Here is a 16,283-nt window from a genome sequence, read left to right on the forward strand (position 1 = left end):
TGCCTCGGTTAAAAAATAAATTGGTTGTCAGATTTTTAACCGACTTCTTCGAGACGTATGAAACCTCATTTGGAGTAGCGAACGTAAAGGCCGCTATTGGGTTAGCTTAGCTTGCTTGACGCAGCATGCATCTCAGACGGGTTGACCTGTCCCTGGGACCAGCGTTGGACTGACCTTGCCCAACCTGACGATATGTTTCTCAGAAAGGCTTATTACAAAATACCATAGTTTCTATTATTTTTGCTATAATGTTTATATTCATTATACTGGTGATTTATCTTTCTAGATATTGTATATTTTCTGATATCCTAGGTCAACAGGTCCAATTTATTTTAATATGTTTCAATTTTTACAAAAACTTGCTCTTCATATACCATGGATTTCTTTCGCATTTTAGAAACATCACTCAATATGGATAAGAAAAAGATATCATAAAATGGTTAAGGAACCAACAAGAGGGTATTGTTTTATTCAACCAGATCTAGAAATTCTTCGATCATGAATCTGATAATCCAAGCTCAAATGGTTGATGAGTTACAGCCCAATCACCACAGGTAAGCAGCCTGAAAACCACGAGTTATGGGAGCGAAAGAAACATGAACTGACATAACCATGCCAAAATGTTTATCCGTGGTATTCGTTTTCCTCTCCTCCCTTTTGCTGCTAAAAACCAATTATAAGTCATCTGCATACATACATACACACAAAGGAACGATGTATATGTATATGTACCACCATAAAAACACTGACCAATTATTACTGGCAGTCATAACCACTTAGACATTCCGACAAACAATCCAGGATCTCTTGATGCATCTTTGCCTGTTCTAATGAAACTTGACCTTGAAGCAGCAGCTCTGTTGCTACTAAAGCCTCGTACATACAAAAACAGTAAAATTAGAAAGCATCCTGTCAATATGAAATTATGAATGCATAAAAAATCAGTCCAATTACTAACATAAGAAAAAATTATTTTGCTCACATTGACATGCATCCTTATATCCATCAAATTTAAGTTTCAACGTACCACATAAAACAGATGCCAAAGTTCAATCACAGTAAGGAAGCCATTTATAAATGTTTTAAGTATATTGAAAAACGAAATTTTTTTTAATACAATTAAGTTCCGCATGTCAAACAAAAGAATAAATGAAAGAATTTGCAGCACAGTGCCGTTTCTAAGTCTGCTCAACAAGCAAAGCAGAAGAGATATGATGATAATGTTTAACAAAAGTATAGCTTAACTATAAATCTGTAGCATAAAATGGAACATTTAATTAATACAAAAATTATATAAGAGCAATTCTAGTTCAGAGGTATAAGGCCAGGCAGCTTACATAAGCCAAAAAAAAGAAGCAACTAAGACACAAGGCAACTTACAAGAGAAGTATAAGAGAAAATATGGAAACAAAGAAATAAACTGATAAAAAAAGCAACCAAGACACAAGGCTAACTTCAGAATAAAGAAATGACAAGTCAAATAGCAAACAGAATCAAGAAATAACAACTCAAATAGCAAACACTAGAAATACTAAAAGAAAGGTCGACTTAAATGCATTTAAAAAATAGCAAATATAAATAAGGCAAAAAGAAGATATCAAACTAATTGAAGAGACACAGAAAACCCCTAGCTAAATTAAAGTTCATAAGAATTTAAATTTTAAAGACATGAGAAATATCAAATTAAAGGGCGAAGACATGAGATATGAAATTTCAGCCTAGACAGAGAATAAATGAATAAACAAATAAAAGAAAATCATAATGAGGGGAAAAGGAAAATAAATTGATTTAAGAAGCAAATAAAACATGGGGCTAATTTAAGATTCTCAAAGTTTCAGAGCCAAAGAAACATAACACCAAATACAAAGCAAATAGCAAATATCTCAAAAAATCTAAACATTGAATCAGCATCAACATATTCAAAAAATAAAATAAAATTCTAAATGGAGAAAGTAAAGAAAAAAAAAAGAAAATAAGCTGATCAAACAAACAAAGAAAGTCCAAGCCCACATTAAGATTCACAAAAGAGATCAAATACATAATAAAACACTAGATCCAGCTCAAACAATAAAGACCTTAGACACTGAAATAGAGCTCATGTTAACATATTTAATTAAAAAAAAAAAAAGAACACCAAATAGAGATATATAAAATAAAAAAAAATAACTTAACAAAAGAATTAGGAGGCCCCAATAAAGAATTTCAAGCAAGAATTATAACACTGAATCTAACCCACATAATGTAGACCTGGATATTGAACCATGCCCACATCAGTATATTAAAAGAATGCAAAAATAGACAAAACACAAAAAATGAATACAAACTCATCAAAGGAATAGAGAAGACCCCAGGATAACTTAAGATTCATAAGATTAAAAAGTAAAATAGATATCACAAAATCCAACATCGATGACAACAACTTTAAATATTAAGATAAAAGTTTGCACTGAATACCTTGAAAAAATCATGAAACAAAATACCAAAACAGAAAAAGTAAAGGGATAGCATACAAAGCCTTGATCATATACAACACTCAATCCAGCCCTGCAAAAAAAGCAGCATACATAATACAAAGAGACAAAATAAGGAACAAATCTTGGCAAAATAAAACATTAAAAGTGAAAAAAGAAACGGGAGAGAGATGATTGCCTTGAGGAAGAGATTATCTATGTCATAGTTCCTTGAGAGAATGTTAATGAAAAGAGATTACCTTAATTACGAGAAGTAAAATAGGAGCTTAGGGATTAAAAAAAGGGTGGATGCTATGGTCGAATAGAAGGAATTTGAAGTTGGCAAAGCAAAGGAGGCTAGACTTCAAAAGTAAACCCAAGCATATAAAATGCTCTTCAAGGGAGCTTTGCATCTGCAACAAGTTCAAAACTAAGACACAGCACAAGGAGAGCCTATATTGAATTGATCTCATAAATATCAAAGCAGTGTACAAATATAGTGTGTTCGACTTTCCCACCTGTTCGGTAAGAATTCCTCTCCTTCCTGCAAAATGCAAAAAAATGAAATAATTTGGCATCTATAATGATATAAAATCGAGGGTAACTTGAGAAGTTCAATTCTTGAAATGCATTGGGTGTCACAGATTTTCCATCAAGAGAGTGCTGGGAGAAGATTTAAAATCTGAGTGTTTTGTGGCTGTTAGTGGCTCAGTTGGGAAGCTGCTCCTTCAAGTTCTTTTTCCCATGCCTCAAGCAAAAAGTAGTGCATTGGTTGTTGTGGGGGGTGGGGGGCAGAGATTGTTGTGGGTTTAGATGTACAAAGCCTTGCCTCTACATGTGGTGAGGTTGTTTCTGTATTTCGAATCCATGACACCCAAGTCACAAGGAAGCAACCATACAAGTGCATCAAAGCCAGCCTTTCTGTATTCATATACCATGATTTGAAAAGGCTGGTGCACCAAATAGTCAAGAGCAATAGGATAGTATTAACATGAAACATGATTATCTTGGCACTAGCAACCTATAAAATGCAGCCAAGACAGATAATCCAATCATTTAAGTTATAACATATTCTTGATTTTTCCATTTGGGCTCTTTCACATGGATTGCAGGTTGAACTCATTAACACGAGCTTCATTCACATGTACATAAACGGATCAGTTGTAAGCTATGGCTTCTGCACATAGCAAGATGCTGCAGAGATGAGACTTTGCATGGGCATTTGATTGCTACATTATATCTGCAATAGAACCACATTATTTTGAGCTCACTACGAAAAGACAAACCTATAGAAGAATGGAGAACAGTCCATGGAATATAAGTTACTAATTAATATACTGATGAACTATCAAAGTCATCATCAGCAACTCCGTCTAGAGTGACAAAGTGAGGAAATAAAAAGCTCTAAAATATGGACAAAATTATAGCCGTCCATAAACAAATAGCAAGCCAATATTTTCATTATAGGCAAAGAGCAAGATAGGACCAGATCAACAAATATTACCCGTTAACTACATAGTAGAAAAAGCAATGCATTGCAAATATCAAACATGAGAAAGCAACTGTGAATGGGGAGACGCATTGAAATCTTTTGTAATTATGCATTGATAATTAAGAACAGATCACATTGTCCTGAATTTGATGGGCATAAATTATGATAATGATGATGATGATGTGTCTTTCTATAATAAAACATCATATATACACTCTCTATGGATATAGTTTTATAGAAAAGAAGAAATGAATCATAGTAATATGTAGATAAAACAAATCAACTGAGTTTTATCTTGTTTTTTCAGATCAACATAAAGAACTTCACATGTCAAGAAATTCACCTTACTTGAATAAAGAGATTGCTTCCTACAGTTGCATAAGCATAAAAATAAGACCTCAATGCAATAATAAGATCCACCATGAATAATTAATGAAATTAAAATCACTCCAATTCAGTTAAAAAAAGAAGACAGCCAATCTCAGAACAAGTCAGTGGGCACAGACCACATTTTCAAGAATCAATATATGTGAATGAGATAGAAGATCACGTTAGCAATATTCCAGAAAGATCTCCTCAGGGTATCACCGGAGAGAGAGAATCCAGGGTCTGAGTCCCCATAAAACAGGAACAATGTGGTCTATGGCTCCAGCATCACAATGCCTTCATCTTTCTTTGTCCTTGGATCCTCTGAAGCAAAGCACTGAGTAAGTCTGACTCCTTTGAATACTGCACTGGGATAGGGCTGAAAAAGGGTCGGATTTTATCTGATCGTATCCGTATCCGCATCCGATTTGGGTTGGATTCGGATATATTTCATTGAATCTGATTGGATCCGGATACTTAGGCAGGAAAATATACAGATACGGATTCGAATACGGATTTTACTTATTTTTTCGAATTCGGATACGGATATCCGCATAATACAATCCATATCTCAGATTCAGATCCAATTTCCTCAACTATCCGCATCCGCGAACCCGTCGATTAATAATCCTATTTCCTTTCCATCCCGATATTCCCCGACCCTTCGACTCTTCGACTTCGAGTCTTTCTTCTCCATCCCGACTGACGGCCAGGGTTTTGCTTCCCTCCTTCCACACCACCACAAGGAATCTCAACCAACGACCGACAGCCAGCGATCAGCATCCTTCTCAACAGGCAACTGGTAACGACAAGGTCCTTTTCAATCAATGTTCAACACTTCGACGGCAAGCATATCGTTTCCAAATCATTCGCTGACAAGGGTTCTTCTTCTTCCTGGTTTCTTGACCATCTTCCGGTGACAAGAATCCTTTCTGGTAAGAGTCCTTTCCATCAAGAATCCTTTCCAATGAATGGATTCCGGTGACAGGTGGAGAAGGATGTCGCTTTTGCTTTAGCTTTGGCCTTTGATCTTGGTATTTTTTTGCTTTGCTTTTTTCGTTGCTTGGGGCCCTGAGACTCGTTACAAATCGAAGCTTTCCCAAAGACCCACTGTCATCCAATGTGGCCCAGTGGTCATCCATACCCATCCCTGCTCCCTCGCCTTTCCATCCCAAAGAACAACATCTCCCACAGGCCAATGCTTGCTTTTAGCCTCCCTCAGCTCAAGGAGCCGGGAAAACAGTTCGGACTTCCTTAGCCTGATGATCTCAGAGGTGGTGATCTCTATGGCCTGGGAGGACACCAACATCTGGGACTCCAGTCTATGAATCTCCTTCCTATTCTTCTCAACTCTCACATAGTCCACTCCCCATGCCTCTTGCTTCCTTAGCAGGCCCGCCCTTCTCTCGTGGTCTTCCTTGAGTCTCTAAGAATTCCACGGTAGATAAAAACAGTATAGAAAAATCACAGATGAGAGAAAAGAGCATGTTCTTTTGAACTAGGAAAATCAAGATAAAACAAGCATTCCTTTTGGCAAATTTCTCTTATTACTGCTTTCTTCGAAACTAATAGGTTTTTGGGCAATGTTCTTGGGCCCCAACACAACAAAATAAATAAAGAGAACAGAACAAAAGGCATGTGTGCTCTAGTGGAATAAGAACAAACGCTTATGTTAATTTATTAATGAGGAAGGTACTGTACCTTTTTTTAATGCAAAGAAGGTACTGTACCTTGACTTCAAGAAAGAGCTTCTCCTCCCAATCTACCGTGGAAGAATGACTCATGCTTCCAATGCCAACTAAATAAAATTATATGTTGACCTGTGAGGAGGACCTTTCTTCCCTTCTTAAATGGTCATCCGTATCCATTCCTACTTCCTCACCTTTCTATCTTGGAGAACAATATCTTTACATAATAATAATATTATTTGATGTTATTATTTTAATGTTGTTACAAAGGATTTTTCTGCATATCATTTATTATGTTTCATTAGTCAAAAACTTGTATATAGATATTTTGATCTTTTATCTGACAATTACTCTTTACTTTGTTTGATCATAACTTGATGCATAAGATAAATTTTTTGTCTTTTGAATGCAGTTGTTATACACCATGTCTTCTAGTGGGACAATTGAAGATGCAAATAGTAAATCAGTTGAGCCTACAAATCAAATAGAGGGGCAAAGAAAAAAGAAAAAGCTAACATCTAAAATTTGGGATGATTTTACAAAGTATGAATTACAAAAGGAAGTAGATGAAAAAATTATTAAAAAAGAAAAGGCAAGATGCAATCACTGCAAAAGAATATTTAATAAAGCCAATAGCTTAGGGACAACACATTTGAAAAACCATCTTGACAAATGTCATCCATTTTTGAAGAATGCTACTGCTAAAGGCCAACAAATGTTGCAAGCATCATTGAAAAGAGAGGATGGTACTTGTTCTTTGGACACATGCATATTGTGAAGAGATTAGCCATAAGAAACTGATACAAATGTTTGTTATGCATGAATATCCATTTTCTATGGTTGAGCATGATGGATTTGTTGATTTTGTTAAATCTTTACGACCATCTTTCGAATTAAAGAGTCGCATAACTCTTAAAAAGAGGATTATGAAGACATATTTAAAGGAAAGAAAAAAGGCCTATGATATATTGGGTCTACTTTCTTGTCAGATAAGCACAACTATGGATTTATGAACTTTTAGACAAAATAAGTCTTATTTGTGTGTACTGGCACATTTTATTGATGATGATTGAAATTAAAAAAAAAAATAATTAACTTTATGCATATGGGAGGAAGTCATATAGGAGTCAATTTATGCAATATATTTATCAAAAATATGATAGATTGGAACATTGATCGTAAGTTATTTGTATTAACCTGGGACAATGATCATGCCAATGATGTTTATGCTAGAGAATTGTGGAAAAACTTAAAGTAGCACTTGTATGCAATGGCCAGTTCTTTCATGTGAGATGTGCAGCACATATTATTAACTTAGTTGTACAAGATGGACTAAAAAAAATCAATATGGCAATTGAAAATATCCGAGAAATGGTGAAAATTGTTCGAAGCTCTCCACTATAATTAGAGGAGTTTGAGAAGAGGGACAAAGAATGTAATTTGGAGACATACAGAGGTTTGTCACTTAATGTTCCTACACGGTGGAACTCTACATATATGATGCTTAGGGATGCTTGTTGTTATAAAGAGACTTTCAAAAGATTGCAGTGTGTTGATCCATACAAATTCGATATGTGTCCAATAAATTATCAATGAAAAGAGGTAAAAGTATTTTGTCAAGCATTGAAAAACTTCTATAACATCACCGAGCTCCTTTCAGGCACAACATATCCAACTGCAAATTTTTTTTTTCAAGAATTTTGCGAAATTCAATTGCAATTTATTGAGTGGTGCACAAATCCTAAGGATCAATTTTTTCTCGTTATGTCATTATCAATGAAAGAGAAATTTGATAAATATTGGCAACAATCAAATCTTATGCTAGCAATGGGCTCATTCCTAGATCCTCGCTGCAAAATGAAGATGGTAGAATTTTATTACTCACAAATCTATTCTTTAAATGGAGAAAAAGATGTCAATAATGTTCATAATGTTATTCGGAAGCTTTATAGTGAGTATGAAAGCAAATTTCCTTCATCTTCTGTTCCACTTACTCATAATATTGGTTCATCGAAAGATAGTGGATATATTTCTGATGAATTTGATGAGATGAAAGGAAGAAAAAGAAGGTTTGCATAATTTATGAAGAAGAATGGACAGCCTCAACAAATTTAAAACAGATTTGGATATATATATATATAGAGAGAGAGGAACCTATTTGGCCATGGGTTGAAGGTGATGTTTTTGAAATTTTAGGCTGGTGGAAATCTAATGGTCCAAAGTATCCCATCCTATCTCGGATTGCAAGAGATATTTTGGCAATTCCAGCATATACTGTAGCTTCAGAATTAGCATTTAGTACAGGTGGATGAGTGATAGATGCATTCCGAAGTTCATTAGATCCTTAATATTGTTGAAGCTGTGATTTATCTTCAAGATTGGCTAAGATCTGAAACAAAAGGTAACTTGTTGTATTTTACATAAAATTTTTATTAAGTTTAACTTATTTATAATACTTTACTAGTTATTTTTTTATTTTGTTTTAGGTCCTATTGCTTCTGTTGTTCATGATCTTGATTCTACTGTTGCATCGGATAGCTATTCTATCTCTGTTGAAGACTCAAACAAATCAACATCAATTCATATATTATGATAAGGTAAATGAGTATAATATATAGTTTTAAAAAATTTTGTTATTATTTTTATTTATATACTAATATCATCTTTTTTATTTCAGGATGATTGCCGATTGGAGCATTGAAGATTGCCACATGATGTTATCAACTAAATTAAACTATTTTACTTAATAGTTTATAAAACTTTTCTAAAGATATTTGAGTTTATGGGATATAATTAAGGTTTATCTTTGAATGAGATTAACTATGGTGGATGGTGGTTGTATTTTTTGATACTATTTATGCATTTAAATCCTTATTCTTATATCATTTATCTTATGGGGATTATGCTACTTATTTGAATCATTTATCATTTGAATTCTTGCTCTTTTAATAAATGAAAGCTATAAATCTAAAATAATATTACGATTCTTGTTATGATGAAGTCGAAATATAAGAGCTCTAGTGAGAAAGTAGGTATATTTTTTTTTTTTTGAATGATTATTATTTTGGAATATTGATGTATCTTAATTAATTTTTTTATTTTCTTTTATTTGCATTTAGGTACTTTCATTACGAGTATGGACAAACATATGTTCATACTAACTAAAGAGGGTGTTGCTGATCATTTGGATTCTCAATATAAGGTACATATCATCTTTATTTCTAAATATTTTAGATTTTTATTATCTACTTTTTACCTTCAATGGAGCTTTGGATTATAATTATCTTTCTTGCATGTAATTATGATTATGATTATCTTAGATTCTTAATGATCATATCATTATATCTAATTTTCATCATTGAATTTTGTTTACAATTTGATTAATATCTAAAATAATATCCGATGTATATCCGTATCCGGATATAATAAATATGGATATGCTTGATATCCAATTCGTATCCATATCCATTTATAACAAATACGGATATGCTTGATATCCAATTCGTATTCATGTCCATTTATAACAAATACGGATATGCTTGATATCCGATTCGTATCCGTATCCATATCCGTATTCGTTAAAAAATATGGATATAAATATGGATATACCACTATCCGATCCGTATCCGATCCGTTTTCAGCCCTAGCTGAGAACTTGAATGAAATGGGGATGATCAGCTGACTTCTATTCTCTAGGGTTGCCCTTCTCGAGACCCAATTGGACTTCTGAGTTCACTCACTTCTTTGTGAAAGAAAGGGCTTTAAGAACTTGTCAAGCAGCATCCTATTAGGAGTATGAGATAGAAAGACTTAGCTCCACCTTGCCTTTGCATCCAACAAAGAATCAACATCTCGAAGTTCCCCTAACTTTAATAAAGCTTGCTTTCAAATTCAGCAAAACAATATGATTTTGTTCTACTGAACCTAAGATCACTTCAGTTAGTTCAACCAAAGGAAGAAAATACAGCCAATTGCAGAACAGATCACCTATTCAAGAATCAATATATATGAGAGCAACAGAAAGAAATGGTCATACTAACAAAGTACTGACCAAAATGATGTCCTCAAAGTATCAAAGGGCAGAGCATAGGGTTTGAGTCTGCCAATGATTCCCATATTCCCCAACAATGCCCTTTTCTTTGCTTGACGAGGGATGTCAGAATTCTCAAAGGAGATTATGGTTTCCGGAAAAGAGGGTTCCTCCTCTTCCCTTGACCTTGGATCCTTTGCAGAGAAACAAAGAAGAGACACCTCAAAGAGATTAGGGTTAGCGTTTCTAGAAGGGAGATAGAGAGGGGGGGGAGAGTGAAGAGGGGAGATCAGAGCATACAGTAACCACAGGAAGTGAAAAATGGAGCATATGGGAATTTAAAGATGGAATTATCATGTTTTTGAAACATAATAAACTTTAGAATAATGATTATGTACAAATAAGTGAAACACTGCTTGGAGATTGATGTTGGAGATAGCATTTGCATGGAAATTCTTCCATTCCATGCTTTTATTTCACTTTTATGAAAGCAAAAAAACTTTCCTGCCAAAAGTTCCGAAAGTTTTGCAAACAAATAAAAAATAAGAGGGTTCATCATACATATATATTCAGTCAAGTTCAACTTTCTTCTCGAATTTCAAAAAAAAGAGAGAAAGAAAGAAAAGAAAAGAAAACAAGAGCAATAGTCAATGGTCCTTAAACTTTCCAGTTATTGCTGATGGTAGCAACCGTTACTATAATCAAAAAGAAAGCCAAGAGTACCGGTATACAAGCCCTCATGACCAGGCAAAGATTGAAGCAATGCTATTCGGTGGTTTCACCTCCTTCTCAAAGGATCATATTATGCCATAGTAGTCTGTATCAATGCATATCAGGTGTATCGTAGTGTGCCAATGCTGAATTGTATGCAGTAAGGAGGGTGTACCGGGTATTAGTACACCAAACTAACCCTCATATTAGGCATACCAAGATGGTACTGATACGGGGTCCTGTATTGAGATTGCAAATCTTGTAGACTCTAATGGCAGGTTATTGCACTATGTTCAACTGCAGATTCATTATTGCACCATGTTCAACTGCAGATTCGATGATTTTTACATCAGGACAAACCTAGAACAAATAAAAAAGTCCACTATACATTAATATTGCTCATGGCAAAATGATTAGACAATGTTCAAATAAATTAGACATGCTTCAAAAATGCAATGTACACATTGATATTCACATGTCCATGATGCCATTACAACTTAGATGTCACTTTCCAGGGGTATAGTTGAACTAGATAATAAGTTGGTTATTGACAACAAAATTTAGTTTCATGGGATGCTACGTACACAAGCCAAAAAACCAAAGCAATAACCCATGGTAAAGCAAACCCACACAGAGAGAGAGAGAGAGTAACCAAGTACCCTATCAAGGTAAAAGCAATTGGAATTGCTATTTCAGTCAGAGATACAGTAGAGTTGAACACCATAAACCATACAGCGATATTGTTTAAATCAAAAGCAGCAATTTCAAAATATAAAGACTAATTGGTCTACAGATAAAATGAGAAATAGAGCAGATTCCCACAATATGCATAGATATTCTCAGTCCAAGATGCATCATTACATGTAACTAAAGAAGCGCAACATCTTCTCTTTGATTACAACCCACTTTCACTATTAGAAGGAAGCACATTCACAATGCACAATTAAGAACTACCAGGTGCTCTATTCTTAGCATGTATCATAGTATTATATTTTTACTGTAGAAATTCAAAATACAAGGATTTTTTCAGGACATGCACAGCAGATTGGCATAGGCATATACATACCAGTAATGGAGTAATTCAACTGAGAGATCCAAAACCTGAAAAATGCAAGATGAAAGAATTACATAAGATGATTAGAACATTTGAATTCCCAACTTGATTTTCTAATGCGAGCATTGATAATTTACCAAATTACCTTTAACTCCAATTACAACACAAACTTTTAAATCAGAATTGCCTACTAAGATAGATAATAAAAAAGTTCAACACTTGAACCAAGAAATCATTGTATATATTTCCATCATAGTTCTTCCAAGCCCACACATCACCAAATTCCTTGTTAGGTGCAAAAGGCAACCATGACGTCCATGAGACAACATTCATACTCATTAAGGGGGTGTTTGGTTTGTAACCGAAATCAGAATGGAAATCTGAATCGGAATGGCTTGGAATCGGAATCGGAATGGCCAAATCCTCCGAAACGTTTGGTTCGTAACCGGAATCGGAATTAGAATGAAAATTTGAATCCATAGAGGAGAGTAGGGATTGAGTTCTATATAGATTGAGCCATTCCCATTCCATTCTGGAATCGGAATCAGAATCGGAATGGGAATCCTCCCAACCAAACAATTGGAATGGGAGTCATCCATTCTGATTCCGATTCTAGACCCCCACTCCCTCCAACCAAACACCCCCTAATTTACTTAAAGATTTGAATGTGTGACTGATGCTAAGCAATTGGTGGCAACTCACCAGATTTCTGCAGCCACTTGCTTACACTTTTTGTTTAGTTTCATGCAGGAATGTCCTTAAAACTGCAGGATGGAATTAAGTATGTGACAAAAACAGTAAGGGGAGATAATAACTGCAGATTTAGAAGGGCACAAGAAATTGCAATGCAAATATTAGGTGCAAATCTCCAAGTTTCTTCAAATTATTTTTGATGCTAGGATAAAGTAGCCACTTGAATATTTACCAGGCAGAGTCATGTGATAAAGAATAAATTAGCAGCAGAGAGAGCATCAATCAGTTAACTTGTATAATCAGCAAACAACTGGGCGATGATTTCACCCTCACAGTATTATACATAGATAAGACGACTCTGCCAGCACCAGTGATTTTTTTTTTTTTTTCAGTTCAGCATCCTCTTATTTTCCCTCTAGAAGTACAAACATAGGATGGAAGACTCAATGAAAAGAAAAAGCGAATGGTAAAAGAAGAATCAGAATTCACAAAAATAACATGGTAACCCATGGGACTGAGGCCTTTTTATCTTGGTACAAAACCATGAAGCAGGATTCCTCCAATCAAATCTGAACTTGCCATGCCCCTTAGTACCTGCATCAGTTCATCAATTCTGATCACCAAATGCATTCTTTCAGTTACAATAAGCTCTTTAAATCCTGAGAACAGAACATTTCAGGATAGACAGGTATATATGGTATAGTTACACATATTAAGAAGTGAGCTGTGGAATGTTTTTACAGGTAACTGGTTCTCTAAACACCTTACCTGCAATAAAAACATGCATATAGATGAAAACATGGTCACTCGGGCACTAGCGACCCTCAAAATGCACTCAAGACAGATCATCCAACCATTTAAATTTTAATATCCACATGGATAGCAGGTTGAACTCCTTAACCCAAGTTTCATCTGCATGTAGATAACCAAATCACTCATAGGTCATGGCTTCTTCATATGGCAGGATGGTGGAGAGATGTGACTTCATCTGGAGTATTTGTTGCATATTTGATCTCTAGTTTATGCATAGAATAGAATCACAATAGTTTGAGTTGAATAAGAAAACTAGAATGGTAGGGAAATGCAAAGGGAACAGAGGTTATTGAAATTATTATAATGGTGAACAATCAAAAACCATGATCAGCAAATCTGTTTAGATGACATAAAGCAAGGAAATAAAAAGCTTTAAAGTATGAACCAAATTACAGCAGTCCATAAACAAATAGCAAGGCTATATTTTCAAATTGTAGAGATTGACCAGATCCACAAGCATTACGAGTTAACTCTGTACTAGCATGTATTAGTAATATTAAACATGAAAATGTGAGAGCAACAGTGAACGGGGGAAGGCATTAAAATCTTTTCTCATAAACCATTGATAGTTAACAACAGATTGGATGGTCCTGAAGTGCTGGACATAGATGATGATGACGATGACAATGATTTCAGAAAAAATAAATTATCAATCTCTATGGATGTGATTTTTCAGATAAGGTGATGTGAATCACTGTACCTAAGTATGTAAAAAAATTAACCAAGCCTCACCTTGTATTCAGATTGACACAAAAGAACTTCAATCTCAAGAAGTTCACCTGACTTGAATAAAGATATTGCTTCCTGACAACAATAAAACTAGGAATACCATGCATTAGCAAAATGTAAGAAGAATGATTACTAAATTCATGAGAAATCTGGTTCAATCAAAAGGGTAAAAAAACACAGCCAATCTCAGAATAGGTTATAGGAGCAGATCCCCACTTCAAGAATTAACAGACATGAGAACGAGATAAGAAAGAATCAAGTCGCCTCTTCAAGAATCAATAGATATGAGAATGAGATAAAGAGAGGATCATGTTGACAACGACCCAGCAGGATATTTTCAAGGAATCACAGGAGAGAGAGAATCTAGGGTTTTGAGTCCCCAAAATAAGAGGGACGATGCCATCTATGGCTTCGCCTTGCTTTTGCATCCAACGGAGAAACCTCATCTCAAAAATTTCACCTGAATACAGGAAGCGATTGTTTCCAATGGTAATTACAAAACTAGAATCGAATTCAACGCATGAAAAAGACCTAATAAGAAGAATCATTAAATCACTCCCAACCAATCAAAGGAAGAAAACAAAGGCAATCTCAAAACAGTGAAACAGATCACCTCATCAAGAATCAATAAAAATATGAGAGCGAGATAAAGAAATGGTCACATTAGCAACGTACCTACCAGAAGGATCCGCCCAAAGTATCACCGGCGAGGATGTAGGGTTCAAGTCCACCATGATCCCCATTCCCCCGACAATGCGCTCCTCTTTCCTTGAAGAGGGACCTTAGAATTCTTGAAGGAGATATGGGTTTCCGGACGAGAGATATCCTTCTCTGTCCCTGAGAAACAGAGTAGAGGGATCAAGCAGATTAGGTTTTGGCGGGGAGGAGATCCCCGAGGGTTTCTGAAGGGGATCGGACGGGGAGAGAGGGGCGAGGATGGTGTGGGCACATGAGATAGAAAAAGGCGGGAGGGGGCCCCCGGATGCTTATTTATGGAGTAAAGGCCAAAGGCGGTCGTGTCATTGCGTACCAAGCACGCTGGACATGAGATACGCGTAGACTATTGTCATTGTCTGATACGCGTATAAGTACGCGGACTACGCTAGTTCATAGAGAGCAAATGCAAAACAATTTGCGGGCGTATAACGGTATAATGAAGCAGTATTTTTCTGTTACAATGTTGTCGAGCGGAGGAGCGGCGTGTGGTGGTCTGAGTGAGCGGCGGGTGGGTCAGAAAGAGATCAAATTTACAAACTATTGGGAAATAAAAAATCAAAAATAAATAAATTATTTATTTATTTATTTAAAATTTTTAAAATTTTATTTAGTACAATCGTATCATTAAATTTTTCAAATTTTTTAAATTAAATTTAATTATAATTTCTATTGGCCTGACAGAATTATGACATGGCTTGTTCAGATGGTAAAAATTTACTTATATAGTAAAAAATGATGATGAAATAAAATGGTGATTTGTATTCTTCAAATTAGTTCTTTTTTAACTAAAATTTTGACTCATTTCGATCCAAAGCCCTTCTTATCTTTTTGGTGCTTGAACATCAATGATGGTCTTGAAAGAGATGGTGTTTGCCTTCAACGATGAGCATCAGTGAACAGTCCTTAATTTTAATGATGAAAATAATATTTTTGATTTGCATTAGATTGTACATGATTTTAGATATTTTTTTCATATAATTCCTAATCCTTACGTCATTGATCTCACAGTTAATCTGAAAAAATAATGCAAGGATTATTTTAATATAAAAAAAATATAAATAATAATTTTGAGCAGAAAATGACCCAACCCATTAACGAGAAGTGATTGAAATGGTGAAATTAAAATGAAAAGGGATTGGAAGAGATAAGTTGTATTAGCTTTGGTCTCTATAAATGTAGGGGGTGTTTGGTTCGTAATCGAAATCAAAATAGAAATGAGAATCGGAATGCCTTGGAATCAGAATCAGAATGGCCAAATCCTCTTAAGCATTTGGTTTGTAATCGGAATTAGAATTAAAATTGAGTTGAGCTAAGCAGTAGCATCGGAGCTAGCTTGGCAAGAGATGAGCTCGAGCTTCATCAAATAAAAATTTGAATCCATAAAGAAGAGTAGAGATTGAGTTCTATATAAATCGAGCCATTTTCATTCCACTTTGAAATCAGAATCGGAATGGGACTCTTTCAAACCAAACGATTAGAATAAGAGTCACCCATTCCGATTCCAAACTCCCACTCTTCCCAACCAAACACTCCCGTAAAA

General features: G+C 35.0%; 1 long non-coding RNA gene across 50 annotated transcripts; it reads right to left on the reverse strand.

Moving 5' to 3' along the window:
• Positions 1-429: 429 nt before the first annotated feature.
• LOC140853702 (uncharacterized) lies at positions 430-14,978 on the reverse strand. Of its 50 annotated transcripts, none has more exons than XR_012136803.1 (6): positions 14,702-14,978; positions 14,030-14,116; positions 12,494-12,555; positions 11,804-11,838; positions 10,750-11,097; positions 430-5,734 (listed from the first exon to the last, which is right to left on the reverse strand). It is a non-coding gene; the product is annotated as an uncharacterized lncRNA (long non-coding RNA). The 50 variants fall into 50 exon arrangements; XR_012136800.1 differs by lacking the exon at positions 12,494-12,555 and adding an exon at positions 12,974-13,078 and having other exon boundaries at positions 10,750-11,063; XR_012136796.1 differs by lacking the exon at positions 12,494-12,555 and adding an exon at positions 12,974-13,078.
• Positions 14,979-16,283: the final 1,305 nt, after the last annotated feature.

The sequence above is a fragment of the Elaeis guineensis genome, chromosome 1, assembly GCF_000442705.2.
Source record: "Elaeis guineensis isolate ETL-2024a chromosome 1, EG11, whole genome shotgun sequence".
Lineage (NCBI taxonomy): Eukaryota > Viridiplantae > Streptophyta > Magnoliopsida > Arecales > Arecaceae > Elaeis > Elaeis guineensis.